Source organism: Tamandua tetradactyla, chromosome 5 (assembly GCF_023851605.1).
Source record: "Tamandua tetradactyla isolate mTamTet1 chromosome 5, mTamTet1.pri, whole genome shotgun sequence".
Classification (NCBI taxonomy): domain Eukaryota; kingdom Metazoa; phylum Chordata; class Mammalia; order Pilosa; family Myrmecophagidae; genus Tamandua; species Tamandua tetradactyla.
Genome location: NC_135331.1, coordinates 122,286,950 through 122,304,589, shown reverse-complemented (window position 1 = coordinate 122,304,589; position 17,640 = coordinate 122,286,950). Strand labels below are relative to the sequence as shown.

Here is a 17,640-nt window from a genome sequence, read left to right as displayed (position 1 = left end):
TATAAATGTTGGAAACATCCAGTAGGAAGTATGGTGATGAAGAAGTGAGTACACGTTTTAAGTACTCTCCCTGTCCCACTCCTTCTCTTTCCTTTTCCCTCCCTCCTCTCTCTCTCTCTCCTCTCTCTCTCTCCCTCCCTCTCTCTCTCTCTCTCTCTCTCTCTCTCTCTCTCTCTCTCTCTTCTTTCCTTCTCTCTCTCCCTCCTTTCTCCTTCTCTTTGGCCATTTTCCTCCTCTCCCTAAAAAAATAAAAAAATAAAAAAATAAGGAAGAGATTAAAATATTCACAGATCAACAGAAACTTAGAGAGTTTGTTCACAAAAAGATCCTACAAGAAATACTAAAGTGAGTTCTGCAGGTTGAAAGGAAAAGTCAGGAGAGAATGGCTTGGAGCAGTATGAAGAAATAAAGATTATCAATATGGGTAAAATAGAGCATCCTTGATATACAAATCTACTCTTATTCATATTAGAGTCAGAATGCAATTGAACAAGAAAAAGGCATATTTCCTGATAGGAAATAAAAGTAGATTGTACTATACAAACCCCATGTGAATAATAAACAAAAAACGAGCTAGGGTAGCAAAATATAAAGTGGAAAAGTGAGACAAAAGCAACATAAAGAGGGGAGAAAGAGGGATTAAGGAGCAGAGAATAGGTATTCGATTGAAGCTTAGATGGTATTTTTTTAATTAATACATTATAAAGGTAGATTGTACTGTACAAACCCCAGAGTCACCACAAAATTTTTAGAAATATATACAGAAATAGAAATGGGAAAGTGGTCAAGTCAAATACAACATAAGAGATCAAATGTACAGAATAAGAAGCTGCAATAATGGAAAAGAAACAAACAAACAAAAAGATATGACATAAAACCAAAGAACAAACTGGCTGAAGTAAATACTGCCTTTACAGTGTAACACTGAATGTTGCTGAATTAAATTCCCCAATCAAAAGATGCAAATTGGCAGAATTTTTATTGCTTATATGTTGCTATATATTTCTTACAAGAGACTCATCCTAGACCCAAAGACAAAAATATGTTGAAAATAAAAGGTTGTAAAAAGATAATTCCATGTGAATAATAACCAAAAAAAGAGCTAGGGTAGTTTTACAAATATCAAACAAAAGAGACTTTAAATGCAAACCTGTTAATAAGAGATAAAGAACACTATATATTAATATAAAGGACAATATACCAAGATGAAATAGCAATAGTAAATAATTATGAACCTAACCAGGTGCCCCAACATACATGAAGGAAATATTGGCAAAAATGAAAGGAGTAATGACATCTCTACAGCAATAACTGGAGACTTCAGTATACACATTCATTAATAGATAGAATATCTAGACAGTTTTCCAAAAAGGAAACAGAGAACTTGAATTATACGATAAATGAACTAGACCTAACAGATATATACAGAGCATGGCACCCCAAAACAGCAGGATATATGTTCTTCTCATGTCCATGATCATTCTCGAGGACAAACCATGACCTAATCATTGGGAGAAAATATTTGTAAACCACGTATCCGATAAGGGTTTAATATCCTGAATATATAAAGAAATCCTATCACTCAATAATAAAAAACCAACAGCCCAATTAAAAAAAAAAATGGGCAAAAGACTTGAGTAGACATTTCTCCAAAGAAAATATACAAATACTTTAAAAACAGTGGAAAAGATGCTCAATGTCATTAGTCTTTAAGGAAATGCAAATTCAAACCACAATAAAATGTCAATTCACATCCTCTAGAAAGGCTACTATTGACAAAACAGAAAACTGCAAGTGTTGGAGTGGATGTGGGAAAGAGGAATGCTCATTCATTGCTAGTGGCAATGTAAAATATGCAACTGCTATGGAAGATGGTTTGGCAGTACCTCAGGAAGCTAAGTATAGTACCACCACATGGCCCACCCATTCTACTTCTAGAGTTATGCTCAGAAGAACTGAAAGCAGAGATGTGTGAAAACACAATTGTACACTGATATTCATATTGACATTTGTTCTAGTTTGCTAGCTGCTGGAATGCAATATACCAGAAATGGAATGGCTTTTATAAAGGGGAATTTAATAATTTGCAAGTTTACAGTCCTAAAGCCAATTAAACAAAGGCTATAGAAATGTCCAATCTAAGGCATCCAGGGAAAAATACCTTGTATCAAGAAGGCCAAAGACATTCAGGGTTTCTCTCTCAGTTGGAAGGACACATGGTGAAGACTGTGATATCTGCTTGCTTTCTCTTTTGGCTTCTTGGTTCATGAACTTCCCCCAGGGGTGTTTTCCTTCTTCATTTCTGAAGGTCTTTGGCTGGTGAACTCTGTGGTTCTTTTGTCTTTCTGTGGTGGTTCTGCTGCTCTCTCCTCATTCTCAAAGGGAATTCTCTCCGAAATGTCTCCTTTTTTATAGGATTCCAGTAAACTAATCAAGACCCACATAGAAAGGGTGGAGATCAGTCTCTATCTAATCAGGTTTAATATCCACAATTGATTGAGTCATGTCTCTGTGGAGATAATGTAATCAAGTCTCCACCCTATAGTGCTAAGTAGGGATTAGAAGAAACTGCTGCTCCCACAAAATTGATTAGGATTAAAACATGGGTTTTCTAGGGTACATAAATCCTTTCAAACCAGCACAATGTTAGTCACAATTGCCAATAGACGGGAACAACTCATGTCCATCAACCAATGAATGGATAATCAAAAACGTGGTATTTACATACAGTGGAATATTATTCAGCCATAAAATGGAATGAAGTCTTGGTGCATGAAACAACATGTATGAACCTTAGGAAATCATACTGAGTGAATCAAACAAAAAATAAAAGAACAAATATTGTATGATCTCACTGATGTAAGCTAATTATACTAAGCAAAAGTACAGAGTTAGAATCTAGAATATAGGTAACCAGGGGATAGATTGAGTTTAGAGAATGGAGAGCTGATGCTTTATTTGTACAGAATTTCTATTGAGATTGATTGCAAAGGTTTAGTAATGGATGGTAGTGATGACAGCACATCATTATGAGTGAAATTAACAGCACTGAATTATGTAGGTTGATGTGGATAAAGGGGAAACTTTAGGTCACATATGTTACTCAAATAAAAATTCAAATATAAAACATAGGACTGTATAATGCAATCAAGCACATTCTAGATGGCGGACTATAGTTATTAATACAAGCATAAAGAATATTCTTTCGTGAATTATAACAGATGTAATAACACCTCGTATAATATTAATTGACATTAATACAAATTGTTAATGATAGGGTGGTATATGGGAAAAAATATACCCGGTGTAAACTATGGACAATGTTAATAGTACTATTTTAATAATCTTTCTTCAGTTGTAACAAAGGTAAATACTGTTAAAAAGAATACAATTATACAAAAGTGCTATCATCAATCATAAGAAATGTTACACACCAATGCAAGTTGGTCTCAATGCGGTGCTGTATGGGAATCCTGTAATTTATGTATGATTGTTCTGTAAACCCACAACTTCTCTAAAACATTTTTTTTAGAAAAAGCAAAAATAAGAGTAAAACTAACCTGGTGTACAGCATTAGGGGAAATTACTTTAAATCAGTGACCTAAATCTTCTGTATGAATGCAGATACAACATTCCAGACATAAGGCATCACAAATCCAAAAGTTTTGAGCTAGAAAAGAAGAATATTGTTCTAGTATATAAAAGAAAGGCAATACACATTGAGCAGTGGTTTTAACTACAGCAATTTTGTACCTCATAGAACATTTGGTAATATCTGTAGACATTTTGTCACAAGTAGGAGGAAATTATTAACATCCAGTGCTTCTAGTGGGCAGAAACTAAATACGCTGGTCTACAATGCGGAACATGATGCCTCACTCCCCCGAAAAGGAATTAACCAATTCAAAATGTCAGCAGTACCCATGTTGTCCTAGAGTGTTGAGAGCTAAAGAAAGATATGAAATGTTGCTGGAGTGTTAGGTAGTAACCACATCATTTTAGAATTCATGATGAAAGCTATGGGAAATAATTGAAGAATGTTATGCAAAGGAGTGACATAATTTCTAAAAGATTATTTTGGCTAATATATAAAATATTTCATGATATTTTAGTAATCTAGGTGACAACTAATGATGATTTGGTGAAAATTAGTACCAGTGGAAGGGGAGGTAATTAGACAGCTTGGTAAGATATTTAGGAAAGGGATCTGTGAATGATTGGATGTGTGTTTAAAGGAAAGTGAATTAATTCAAAGGAGAGGAAATGAATTCCATGTTTCTTATTGTGCAACTGGAGAACAAGTGATGACATTTCCTAAATAAAGATTTCCATAAGGCTTGTATGCATGTTTCAGGGTAGTTCTTCCTCCTCATTTTATCTTCCAGAAAACCAGAAGAGAGAAGGTAAAAACAAATAAAAATTTGCACAATTTGGTTTCAACCCAAGCCACACTTGAAAACCCTGATATATATGCTCCAAATTGACCAAGAAATAACTTTTATGACTTCAATAGACAAAAAAACTGCCAATTAAAAAAAAAATAGTTTTAACTCGAATACCCAGGAATCTGTGAATTTATAAGCACTTGTTCTCTCTCTATACAAGACATTATATTGTTGCCCTCACAGCTCCCAAAGTTACAAGTCTGCAGTTGAAATAATAAGTGAAAAAAAGACTAACATTCGCAAACCCAAAATAAATTCTCAGGAAAGACAATCACATCGGTTAATCGTGAAAAACTTATTACACCTTATTCAATCAACTATTGCTAGAATAGCTAGTCATATAGACAATATATGATTACTGGAGCCCATCTCCTTTAAGGTAATTGTAGAATTTGTAAGGAAAGAACTGGGTTGAGTCAATTATGCAAATATTTGACTATGCAGTACCATGGACCCCTTGGCTGCAGTTAACAATTTTTAATATCTAGAGACAACTGAAATTTAATCTAATTGAAAAACCCCTTTCACAACAAAAATTACATTCTCTCTTCTCCAATGGGTTAACACTTTACCCTCTATCCACAGCCAGATAATATATATGGATACAATGCCAGAGGGCTAGTGTGTTCAGAGCCCACTTTCCTACATAATGCCCATTTCCTCCTGAGTTGATAGAGATCAGTGACTGGTGTGATTATTCACGAGTTTACAAACTTTGTGTATCATACTGCTCTTTTGTCATCATTTTAGACTCTCTTAGGCTCTTACCTGTTTCTTATTCCCACCAGGGCTGCAGTGCCTATTTCTGTAAAGGTGCTAACCACACCATATAGTCACGTGCACCCCAGAATTAGCGATTAAACAGACCGAGTAGCTTCCCTGGCACTCAATTTCATTTTTCTGGAAAAAGACTCTCTGACTTAAGTCAATTATTCTCCACTGAAACAGTCTAGAAACAAGGACCTATAGCATAACAAGACTTCTGAGGCCTCCCCATTTTGGAAGCAGTGAGCAGGGAATAGAGACAACGCATTTCTTAGAAAATAGGGATCCTGAGCTGGCAAGGCACCCAAGGATAAGCCTTTAATATCAAAGTTTATATATGGTACAATTCTTTATTATAATGAACATAAATATATTATACATAATATATCAAATATTAAACTACATTTTTATTCCTGATTTAAAAATGCTAGTTATGTGATGCAAGCACTCCAACTTATGTCACAAACATATTTTTAACTCTTGATTTAGGCCATTTGGAAAATGGTTCCAGATTCTACTTTTTTAAATTCGGTCATACCTACTGCTTTAGTTGCTAATGCTGCCAGAATGCGATATACTGGAAATGGGTTGTCTTTCATAAAGGGGATTTATTAACTTACAAGTTTACAGTTCTAAGGCTTTAAAAATATCCAAACTAGGCCTTTGTCTCTGAAGAAAGGCCAATGTCTGTCACATATGGTTGATGTCTGAGGTACTTGTTCCTAGTTCTGTTGCCTTTAGCTTCTGTTTCCAGTGGCTTTCTCTTTAGGTGTCTGTGGGTCCTGACTTAGCTGCTCTGGGGCGAAACTCTGGGTTTCATCTCTTAGCTTAGCCTCTGATGGAAAGGCACATGGTGACGTCTGGTGGGTTCTGTTTCCTGTCTAGCTTTCTGTGGGTTCTCAGCTCCTGACATCTTCCTTGTTTCTCTTTGCCAGCTCTTTTAAGGACTTTAGTAAACTAATCAAGAGTTTGATCTTGAATGAATGGAATCACATCTTCATCTAATCAAAAGGTCACACTCACAATTGGGTGTGCCACATCTCCATGGAAACATCTGATCTACAGGATCTGCCCTACGATATTGAATCAGGATTATAGAACATCAATGCTGCCACAAGGTTGAATCAGTATTGAAAGAAGAGGCTTTTCTGGGGGAGATAAAAATGTCTAACTAGCACAACTAAAATCAACATTAGAATCTATTTTGTGTATGCATTATCAATAATATCAAAATTATGCAATAGCATTGTTTTCATACTACAAGTACTTTTCAGTGCCACATCTTTTTTTTAGTTATTTCATTTAAAAACTAATGATATATGTCATCAGTTTTCAAGAAGAATGGCTTAGTGAAAATAAAGCAGTAGTGCTTTTGCAAGCTGTATCTTTGACACTTTTTTCCTCCCATCACTTTTATTTGCATCATTTTTATGCCCATGCACAGATCGATGATTTAAAAAAAAGCTGACACCAGAATATTTTCATATTTCATAAAACAACTAACTGCATTGTGCATGTTGATAATGCGATTTTATAATCATCTGTCAAATTTGCTTTCAGATGTACTTGTTAAATCTGTAACAAGTTGGCTAAGGATTTAGTTTCACTATATCAAACCTATTGAAATGTTTGAGAATTGAACGAGTTACTTTATTTAAATTATCCCAAACTTTGGACTAAATTGTTTTAAATGCAGATTTGATTTAATTGGCCTTGTGATTGGTCAAATATATTATACTCTGCAGAGCTAGCTTAACCCTTTTACAATGTAATAAGAGTACAGCAGAAGCAAGCTACTGAATAGCTTTTAGCTTGAAAGAGTTAATACGATTTTCACACTGCATTGCTTCATCCAGGATTTTGTTTTGGACTGATAATTCTGAGCATTTGTTTTATTCATGTAGTTTTTGCTACTGTTTTATAATTGGGTTTATTTAAACCATAACAATGGCTGATTGTAAATTTCATAAATTTAAAAAAGGAAAATAAGCAAGCATGATTTGCCTTCTTTGCTGAACTCAGAAACAAGCTCAAAGGAAGATCATTGGGAGCAAGACAGAAGGAAGGACTGATATGTATCTTTTCATTTTATAAAGGACTTCAAATAGTAAGAAGTCTCTGTGATTTTATAGAGATCATGACTCACGTAAACAAATACCAGCTGAGCCCAAAGGGCATCATATTGGGGAAATTGAAAAACATACATGTGAGTCAGACAATGGCTAACAGCACATTCTATAAAGTCATGAAAAGCTCTTCTCAGATATGAAGGACCAGCTGCTTGTTCCTTTCTTACTACTATCGCCTTAGTATGGACAGTTGTTGCAATTTTTTCATGAGAAGCCAGAAATTCAAATGCTCATGTGGCACCTCTAAATTTTAAATGCTGGCAAGTTTGTCTATTTTTCTCTTCTCTTTCTTCCCTTCCTTCTCTTTCTTTCTCTTATATTTTCTTCCTCCCCTCCTTCCTTCCTTGCTTCTTGCTTGCTTCCTTTCTTTCTTTCTTTCCCTTTCTTTCTCTCTTTTCGGTCAACATTTTCTAGACCAAGCAAAACTGGAGACCAAAAATGTAGAAGAAACGATGCATCAAAATTTTTTGTGGAATTATTGAGAGAATTTAATCTTGGGTCATTAAAATAACCAGAAAAACATTTAACTAAATTTTTGTACAGCGTAGTTAAAGAGCTCTGGTGATGATCATAAACACCAGTAACTTTCTTCTACAGCTTGAACCTCAGACATCTTGTTCGCCTTCAGGATAGATGGCAACAGTTAATCACGTAGGCTCTAGTTCTGTTTGGATTTTCATCCTATTTTCAAATTATCCCTTTCTTACTTCAGTTCAAAAATGCATGTTTGATTTGGGAGCATCATTAAATGGAAGCATTGTAAATAACAATGTAAGCTACAAAAAGGTCCAAGTTTCTAAATCATTTTCAGTGATAGTTACATGTAAAAATCACTCAATTTCTATCTTGTGAAAAGAATGGCACTCTATTTAACTCCAAAATTTATTTAATGGAACATGAAAGCATCCAATCTCAGTGGATGCAAATGCTTTGTTCTGAATGTTGAATGAATTTGACCTCTGAATCTTATATTTTGAATATTTTTCAAGTCTCAAATACTGTAACATTGATTTTTCATTAATTTTACAGGTTTGGTGATAAACTGAAGACACCTATAATATATTGCTAGTTTATAGTTAATATATACTTTACCCAGAGTTATTATTTATGTTATATGTAAAAATGTTATATGTATCATTGTCATTTGAGACCATTATCATTATTTATCTCTGTCTTCAAAAAGCTATGCTAGCATTTCCTGAAGATATTTCAGTGTTTAAAAAAATGGCTCATTTTCTTACTAAAATATCCAGAAGTTTAGGTATATTTGATTGCATTTGCTATGGTACAGATCACATAATTCAATATGTTATTAACCCATTACCAAGGATTTCATTTCACATTTTGGATTCTAGTTCTTTTATTTTTTATACTATAAAATAATTAAATGTGCATAATCTAAAGACAAAAACAAAACAGATGCCCTGTGTACCACCATCAAAATTTACAAATTGTTTAAATCAAGCCAAATTAAAAGCAAAGATATTGTAGAAATAAATGAAGTCAACAGATATTTGTCATCCTATTACTCACTGTTTTTAGTTTTCTAGGCTGATCAAGCAAGTACCATGAAATGGGTTGGGTAAACAAAGGAGTTTATTAGCTCACTGTGCTAAGGCTGAGAAAATGTCCAAATAACATTATTATCAGGGCAAGCCTTTGTCCCCTAAGACATGGCATTCTGGGGCTGACTGCTGCAGATCCTTGGTCCTTGGTTTCTTTGTCACATTATAATGCACGTGGCCGCATCTTCGGTCTCTTCTGGTCTCTTCCGGGTTCCAACGCATTTCAGCTTCTGGCTGCTCCCTGTTGGCTTCTCTCTCTCTGAATTTTATTCTGCTTATAAAGGACTCCAGAATGGGATTAAGAGGCATACTGATTGGGCTGAATCACACCTTAACTGAAGTAATCTCATCAAAAGTTCTACTTATAACAGGTTCCCACCCACAGGAATGCATTAGCTTTAAGAACATATTTTGCACAAACATTTAAACTACCACCCTCACCATTTACAGAAGTTAGCGTATATTCTTCCTTTGTATATTTTAAATATTTTTACAATTTTACTACATATGTCATTATCCCTAACATTAAGTCTTGTTGGTTTATAAGGTTATATACATATATTATTAAACTGTTTATATATTTTTAAGACCTTAATATTATTTTTGAGATTTACATACTTAATACCTGCGGACTTCATTCTTTAACTATTCTAGAGTTTTCCCAGTGTAATTAAACACTTTTCCATGTTCTTATAGTTCTTCCTTAATTTTATAAGCATTCGTTATTTTTCAAGTATCATCTTCCACTGTTGATATCGCAATAAAAATAGATGAAATGATACTTCATTTTGCATTCTCCTTTACTGGCTTGAGTAGAGTGATTTAGATATCATTTTAGTTCTCAAATCCTGTTGCACTGGTCTGGGTCTAATCATCGATGAGAGAGTGAAAGGGAAGGATAGACTTGTGCAAGTTTTATTCTCTGGTTTTCTTCCATCTAGTTTCTATCCTTACACTTCTTTCTGAGATGTATCTAACCAAAATGACAATGTAGTTTCTATTAAGAGTTTTAGCCTCCTATGCCACAGTACATAACAACTGTAGCCTGTCTTTTGAGCAAAGCTTCAAAAGAAAGGGAGAGAGAGAAAAAGAAACATACTTATATACAGAATACTTCTCCAAATTTTTATTTTTCTCCACAATTTTGCTTTTCTTTACTTTTCAGATTTGTCAATCAGTTTTACTTTCTATTTCTTCCCAGTCTGTAGTTGTTATCAGTGGGAAGAATAGATTGCTGGGAAGACACCATCCCAACAGAACTGAAACTCTGTTCCATTTAATTTGAATTGAGAGACTCTAACTCCAAAATGTGTGAACTGCCTTTAATCCAACTTCTCTATTTAACTTATTTGGAAAATTAATTTTTGAATGCTAAATAACAATTTAAAGGCATAAACAGATAAGAACTCAAGTATGCTAATCCCTTGTCATTGCATCAATTTCTGAACCTCAAATAATCCTCTTTCTGGTTGTTAAACAGAAGTTGTAAAATATTTTCTCCATTACAACTGAATTCAAGCATTTAAATTTCAGGTGATTTTATATTCATGCTAAATCTCATGCATCTATGATATTGATGAGAATTAAAAATACAAAAAATATTTCATTTGGTAATATTTAACCTATATCTTTGCCTAAAATTAAATAAAATATTTTTTATCTACAAGACTTTTCATACCATAGCCATATTCTTTTCAAGTTCCTCAGTTCTTCTTTGATAATACTAATAGGAAAGTGACTTTTCCTGTATGAATAACTCCATTCATTTAATAAGCAGGAAGTAATCTGGCAGTCCACAAAGAGCATCAAAAACAAACAAATAAAATCAAAACACTTTTAAATTGTTTTAATGACATGTTATGCCTACATCAAAATGAAGAAGCTGCCAATTTGGGAAATTCTTATTCACACTCATGTGAATAGAATAGGGTATTGATTTCTCTTGAATTTGATAGGACTTTCCAAGCCAAATCTTCACATCTCTGATATAAATAAGTTGTAGAATGCTGTTTCAGCTTGCATTCTTCAGAAAATTTCTGTAAAAGGGTCACAGTTGCCTCTGCCACAAAAATACCTGTGGATTAAATAATCTTTAAATTGTCAGGTAAGTAGTTATGGGTGGTATTTGAGACAGTAAATCTCAGTTCACAACTGTAAATCAAATGATAAACTTATTCCAACAATAGTTGCTATCTTTTCATTGGTTTGGACTTGTGTTCTGCTTTAAAAAATGATCATCATGCCAAGACTTGAACCCTAGGCTTGGTTGTCATATTTGATCTCTATGAGAAATAGAATGTGTTAAATCCACAGTCTAACCATTCAACTGCATTTGGTTTTTAACTCTTATTCCTTTTCTCCTTCTCCTTATCTTCTCATTGTTATATTTCTTTGAATTATGTTGTCTTCTCTACATTCAATAAAATGTGAAGTAGCATATTATTTTTCTTCACATAACACATTGAAATTTCATTTAATTACATCCAGATTTCTTCAGATAATAGAGTTTACCATGAGGCATAGACAAATTTTACATTAAATTAATTATATTGACGTCATATTTTTGCACTACTTAGAAATAATACTTCATTGAATCAGTGTGAATGATCCCAAGAAAGGAAACAATTCCAATTTTCATGCCTTTATTCTTAACACAAGAAATAGTGTGTACCACTTTCTTATTTTATTTTACTTCATTCTTGTAAGTTTCTAATTTATTATTTTACTTAAGATTTTGTTTTACACAGTGCCTAACGTGTTATGTTTTTAATGAAATTAATTGCGTGGCTGTAATTTTTCATTCCAAGCACTTTGGTAAGTAGGTAACTTCCTTTAAGCAATTAAACTGTTTTAAATTGTTATTATTTTTTTTTCCATTTTCCTTAGGTTTAAACCTGGGTTGTGTGAGACTTGTCTTTGAATATTGTATCTGCTTCTTTTAACGATCTTGGGCCTGTCACTTACATGCCCTCTCTTTCAATATGGGGAAATACCTATATCGCAGTTTTCTGAGAATTAAAGCAATTGAGTATAAAATCTCTAACAAATCACCTAGACAATGGCCAGTGCTAAATAAATGGTAGCTAGCAATGGTAATTATGAAGATGACTGTGAGACTGACAGTAATGGTGATGATGATTATCATATGACCTTCCAAATGCCTACAGCATCTCAAATCTATGAATACAAATTCATAATCATTGATAGTTACCTAATTACCAAGGGCTTGTTGCACATATCTCTTTGATTGTCTGGCAACTATTCAGAATTCAAGAGACAAGCCAGAGACAAGGCCAACATCAGGACTTTCAATACATGTGAAAAAAGAGTCTCAAAAAATGCCAAAATAAAGTCAGGGTATATCAGAAGAAGAAAGTCATTTAAAGCTAGGTTTAGAGAACATGGTAAGGTGAAGTTGTCATTCTCAAAGTAGGCAGGTCAATTATAAAAATAAACATGTGTTTGGACATCAACAATCCTAAAGCTAGAATAAAGGAGTAGGTAGAAATTCAATTTTAATATTTATGTATTAAGTATTTGTCATTCAAGTTATTTGACAGATCTCATGGGAGATAAAGCAATGAAAGATACACAGCTCTTTATTATAAAGATCTTTCACTCTAATAGGAAGAGAGTCTGGATCAAATTCTTCATCCTAGAGTTTGAGAGATACAGAAGTAGAGCCCAAGAGGGATGTTTAAATGACAAGCAAGAGATGAGACCTGGGAAAATGGCTTGAATAATCAGCAAGGGGTACCAATGAACCAATGAAGCATGGCATTTAGCCTATTGCTCTCCTGTCAATGTCCATAATCAGTTTTAAATTAAGGATCTCATAGACTGAATATAATGTCAGTAGGTCAATACCTTTTACCAAACAAAGCAATTGCTCACAGTATTTTTCATCTTATTTCTTATACACATATTAACCAAAATATATAGCTAATATCCTTACATAAATGGGGTCATTAATTCTAATTTAGATGCCAAAGGAGCTTTATTTTCCTTTGAGAATTTATTGAAACACCTTAGAAAGCAGAAGTGGCCCCAGTCAATTTTGTTTTTATTTGTCTTTTTTCATAATTAGTTTACTACATTGAATTTGACTCAGACTATGCAATGGGGTCTTTCTAGCCATGCATACAAATTTCCCCCTATGACCCACATTTCCCCACTTCTGTATTATTTCTCCAATGATTGATGATGGATCTGCATTTTGAAAATGATAGTTATATACTCTAAATCCAACCCTGGTTCAATTGAAATAAAGTAAAAATGAAATAAAATTAACTTAATGAGTATATTATTATTTCTTTTACAAGGAAATGGATTTTTCTCTTCCATTAAATCAACCATTTCTTCAGTAATCATTCTTCACTACAAATTTTATAAAATATTTCCTATCTTCTATGCATTGTATGTATGAATTTAAAACTCTTCCTTTTTCTTATAGTCACCGTGTCTATGAATGGTGTTTTAAAATCTTTTTATATTTTTGCCTTGCTTCGGAGTATTGTTTGTCAGGCAACAGCATCAACTTCTGCCTTTTGAATTCTTGGCTATGTATGTCAGTCTCAAATATTGACAGCTATTTTCTTATTGTTTTTATTAATCACATTCTGAAGGTATTATCTTCTGAGGGTTTCAAGCTGAGGTTTTTTCCCCAGGTATTAGTATAATAATTCTCTAAATACAGAATTAAAAAATAATTTGAAAGATTTTTTAAAAACTTTCTATTCAGCTATATAGCTCTGGCTTATTTTATTGAAACATAAATATAAAATTGTACTAGAAATCATTGATAAGCTCTGTTAACTTCAAGATTGCAGTGAACTATGCCTAACTATAAATCTAGTCTTCTATTATAACATTTGCCAATGTAAAAACTTTCCTTGATTTGGTTTCATAGAATTTTCTGTATTCTCATTAATATCATAAATTTGTCAAATTTCAATCTCAGGAGTCCAAATTTGATATACATTTCTCTTCTCTTTTATATATTTTTTTCAAATCATGCTGGTGTAAATGTTGGATAGCCAAAGATTAACTTGCTTTTAGAAAGAATAAATGGCATTTATTTAAAAGAATAAATGAAATATACCCATTTATGAAGACAAATATAAATTTTCTAATGTTAATATGCTTAGTGTTACTACCTTTCTGCTAGAGTAATACACTTATTGTATATAATCATGTATTTCCATGCATATATTTCAAAACATTTTATCCAAATAACTCTGATCATTTTTCATGCAAGAAAGTACTAGAGTAAATTAGCATATGTTAGAAGAAGAAAAATATCCCAGAGAACACAAGGAGGAAGAGTACAATTGGATTTTTAAGATCTTTTACGAGTTTCTATTCCTCAGAATCTTTTAGAATGTAATTCAATTTATTCTTTATCTTATTAAATTTTCTTCTGCTTTGAGATAGACAACCGTATATAATTATATTCAACATGCATATAAGTCACAAACATCATTTCACTGAACCTCCCCATATTGTAAAGCAGAATGCTCAAGGAATCCATTTGGTAAAAATGCTCAGGGCATTTTCAAGGTGATGCCTTTGAAATTTAGTGAAGACCTGATTTAACAGCACAAGCTAAGGACAAAACAGGACCTAGAAATCACTGTCATGTGAGTGGTGAGTGATTTTTCCATTTCACAGAATTTTAAAGGAGAGATAAAAATGTAAACTGAAAAATGCATTACCTTGATAGTCCCAGGTAACAAGAACTAGCTAAAGTAATTTGACTTTTTCTGTCTTCCTTCATTTCCCTTTTTGGTTTGGCCCCCTAAAAGGCTCTTTAGTCTGTGCACTTCATCCTCAATTCTACTCATCTATTTCCACCACCATACTTAGATTATTGCAATAACTTCCTAACTGTGATCCTGATAGTGTTTTTTCCACTGTTCTCCAATCCATTTTCCATACTTCAGATACAGTGATTTTTCTCTAACGTCAATACAAAAGATGTTCCTTATTCCTGATGGGCACCCCTCAAACTTATGAAATCATTCCTCCTCTGCATTTTAAAGAGACTGGATGTCAAACGAATATCATAAATCTATCCACATATACAGACACATGCATATTGTATAATATAAAGGACTTTTATCTCTTTTAACAGCAACAATTCTATTATTCTTTTGCATAAAATGCTTTTTTTCAGCAACTTTTAATGGGCAAGGCACACACTTGGAGTTCAACAAGTGTGAATATTTATTTACTGCAACATGGAAAAACTAATTGATGAGAGAAAGAACTTGTCATGGTCAGGTTCATGTGTCCACTTGGCCAGGTGGTGGTACCTGTTTGTCTGATTGGGTTAGTACTGGCCTGTCTGTTGCTAATGAAGACATTTCATAGAATTAAATCATTATCATGTTGGCTGCATCCACAGAAGATTCCATTTGTAATCAGCCGAAGGGAATGTCTTCTGCAATAAGCGATGTTCAATTGAATCACTGGAAGCCTTTCAGGAAGATTCAGAAGAGGCATGCTCTCTTCCTGCTTTGGCTGGCAAGTCTGTCCTGTGGTGTTCATTCAGACCCTTCATCGGAGTCGTCAACTTCACAGCCTGCCCTACAGATTTTAGACTCTATGTTCCCACGGTTATGTGAGACACTTTTATAAATTTTGTATCTATGGTTATTTCCTGCTAATTCTGTTTCTCTAGAGAACCATAGCTAATGCAGCTTGGTACTGAGAGTGGGGTAGTTCTTAAGAAACAGAATCTTAAAAATGTTTTTTACGATAGATTCTCTACTCATACTGGACCCAAAGGCACTAAGAACTCTGATTCCTGTAATCAGAATGATGCTGCTAGTTCATGAGATGAGTTGGCAAAAGAGATAATCAAAATATCACCATTAAATTCTTCTAATGCTTCACTTGTACGAAGCCAGGCTCTGGAGGATAATGTTTTTGACACCTTTGAGGAGTTTTATGGAAATAGAATGTATAGGGATGTTGGCTGATTATTGTTAAATACACTGTATACATTAATGAATGAAAGGGATGGGCATAAGGTTTCAAATGAGAAGATTAAGTGCTGACAGATGTAGGCATTTCTGTGAGTGTCCTGAAGGAAAATCTTATTTCCTGTAGCCATAGACTTGAGAACTCTGAAAATCAGGTGCAGAATCTTATTGTTAGAGCAGCAACTTTACAACATAAACTGAAATCTCAATCTTGCATGCTGTCTGCTGTTAGAGTGAGGGCATTGATTGCAAAGGAGTGGGATGCTGAAAAATGGGATGCTGACATATGGATTGACAATGATGTTCATGGAGAGGTTGAAATCCTAGGTCATGCTGAGTCTTCTCTAGATAACTCTATAATAGTCTGCCCTGAGGACATAGCCACCCCACCTCCAGCCTGCCCTGAAGAGGGGTCCACCCAACCACCACCTGAAGGGATTAGCTCTAGAGTGATTAATCATGTCTCACCAGACAAAACTGCAAATGAATGCTCTGAAGCAAATGGGTTGGAAGATACTTCTAAATCTTTTCATGACCCATACCTACCACACCTCATTTCTTCCAGAACGATAACTAAAGTCCCAACAGGACCCTAAAGGTAAGGTGCAAAATACCACCCATGAGGAGGTGCATTATATTCCAAAAGAACTGTGTGCATTTTCCAATTTTTGTTGACAGAAATCAGGGGAATATGTGTGGCAATGGATTTTAAAGGTGTGGGATATTGGTTGGAGGAATATAAAGCTGTATCAGGCTGTATTTATAGATATGGGCCCACTAAGCAGAGATTCTGCATTCAATGTTATAGCTCAAGGAGTCAGAAAAGGAATTAACAGTTTGGTTGGCTGAAACATGGATCAAAAGGTGGTCAACATTACCTGAGATTGAAATGCCAGAACTGCCCTGGTATAATGCAGATGAGGGAATCCAGAGGCTCAGAGAGATTGGAATGTTAGAGTGGATTTATCAGGCAAAACCTTTTCTTATACCCAAGGAATATCCAGAGGATTCATCTTTTACCAGAACAGTGAGAAATAAATTTGTGAGACTAGAGCCATCATGCCTGAAGAGTTCTGTAGCTGTTCTTCTCTGTAGGTCAGATATTACTAGGGAAACTATTGTCACTGAGCTGGAATCCTGAAACACAATGGGGACAACCAGATTCTAAGTTGGCAGAAGCCAGGTGGTGGCACTTAATCACCATAGAAAAAATGAGTGTGGCTATTGTAATAGACAGCAGACTCAAAGCAGGAGTCAAAATAATCTGACATGCAGAGACCTGCGGCATTGGCTAGTAAATCATGGGGTACCTAGAAGTACAATAGATGGGCAGACTACTAAAGTTTTGTTTGAGCTGCATAAACAGAAGAGTTGTAGGTCAAGTGAACAGAAGTCTAACTTGGATTACAAAAATGGAGAGTCAGGGCCCCTTAATCAATTTCCATGTTTCAGACAGATCCAGAGCCCCTTGAATAAAGCGGAGGCCAGGTCCCATTGGGGGAGGACCCTATTACACTACCACAAATCTATACTGTTAATCTTCCTCCAAGCTTTTCCCAAGGATTTCGATGGTCTTTCACTATGGTAAGTGTGCATTGCAGAAAAAGAAATAATTAGATATTTTGGGGATTATTAGACATTGGTTCAGAAGTGACATTAATTAAAGGGGACCCAAAATCTTACTCTGGTCCACTAGTCAGAGTGGGAGCTTATGGAGGTCAGGTGACTGATGGAGTTTTAGCTCAGTTTT

The 17,640-nt window shown here is 34.3% G+C and overlaps 1 long non-coding RNA gene across 1 annotated transcript in view; it reads right to left on the bottom strand.

The window, feature by feature from the left end:
- Positions 1-16,974, bottom strand: part of LOC143682718 (uncharacterized) — an 86,497-nt gene extending 69,523 nt beyond the window's left edge. Inside the window, exons 1-2 of the long non-coding RNA XR_013175250.1 lie at positions 16,769-16,974; positions 3,561-3,670 (exon numbers count right to left, since the gene is read on the bottom strand). This is a non-coding gene — a long non-coding RNA (uncharacterized LOC143682718). The remainder of the gene's footprint in view (positions 1-3,560; positions 3,671-16,768) is intronic.
- Positions 16,975-17,640: the final 666 nt, after the last annotated feature.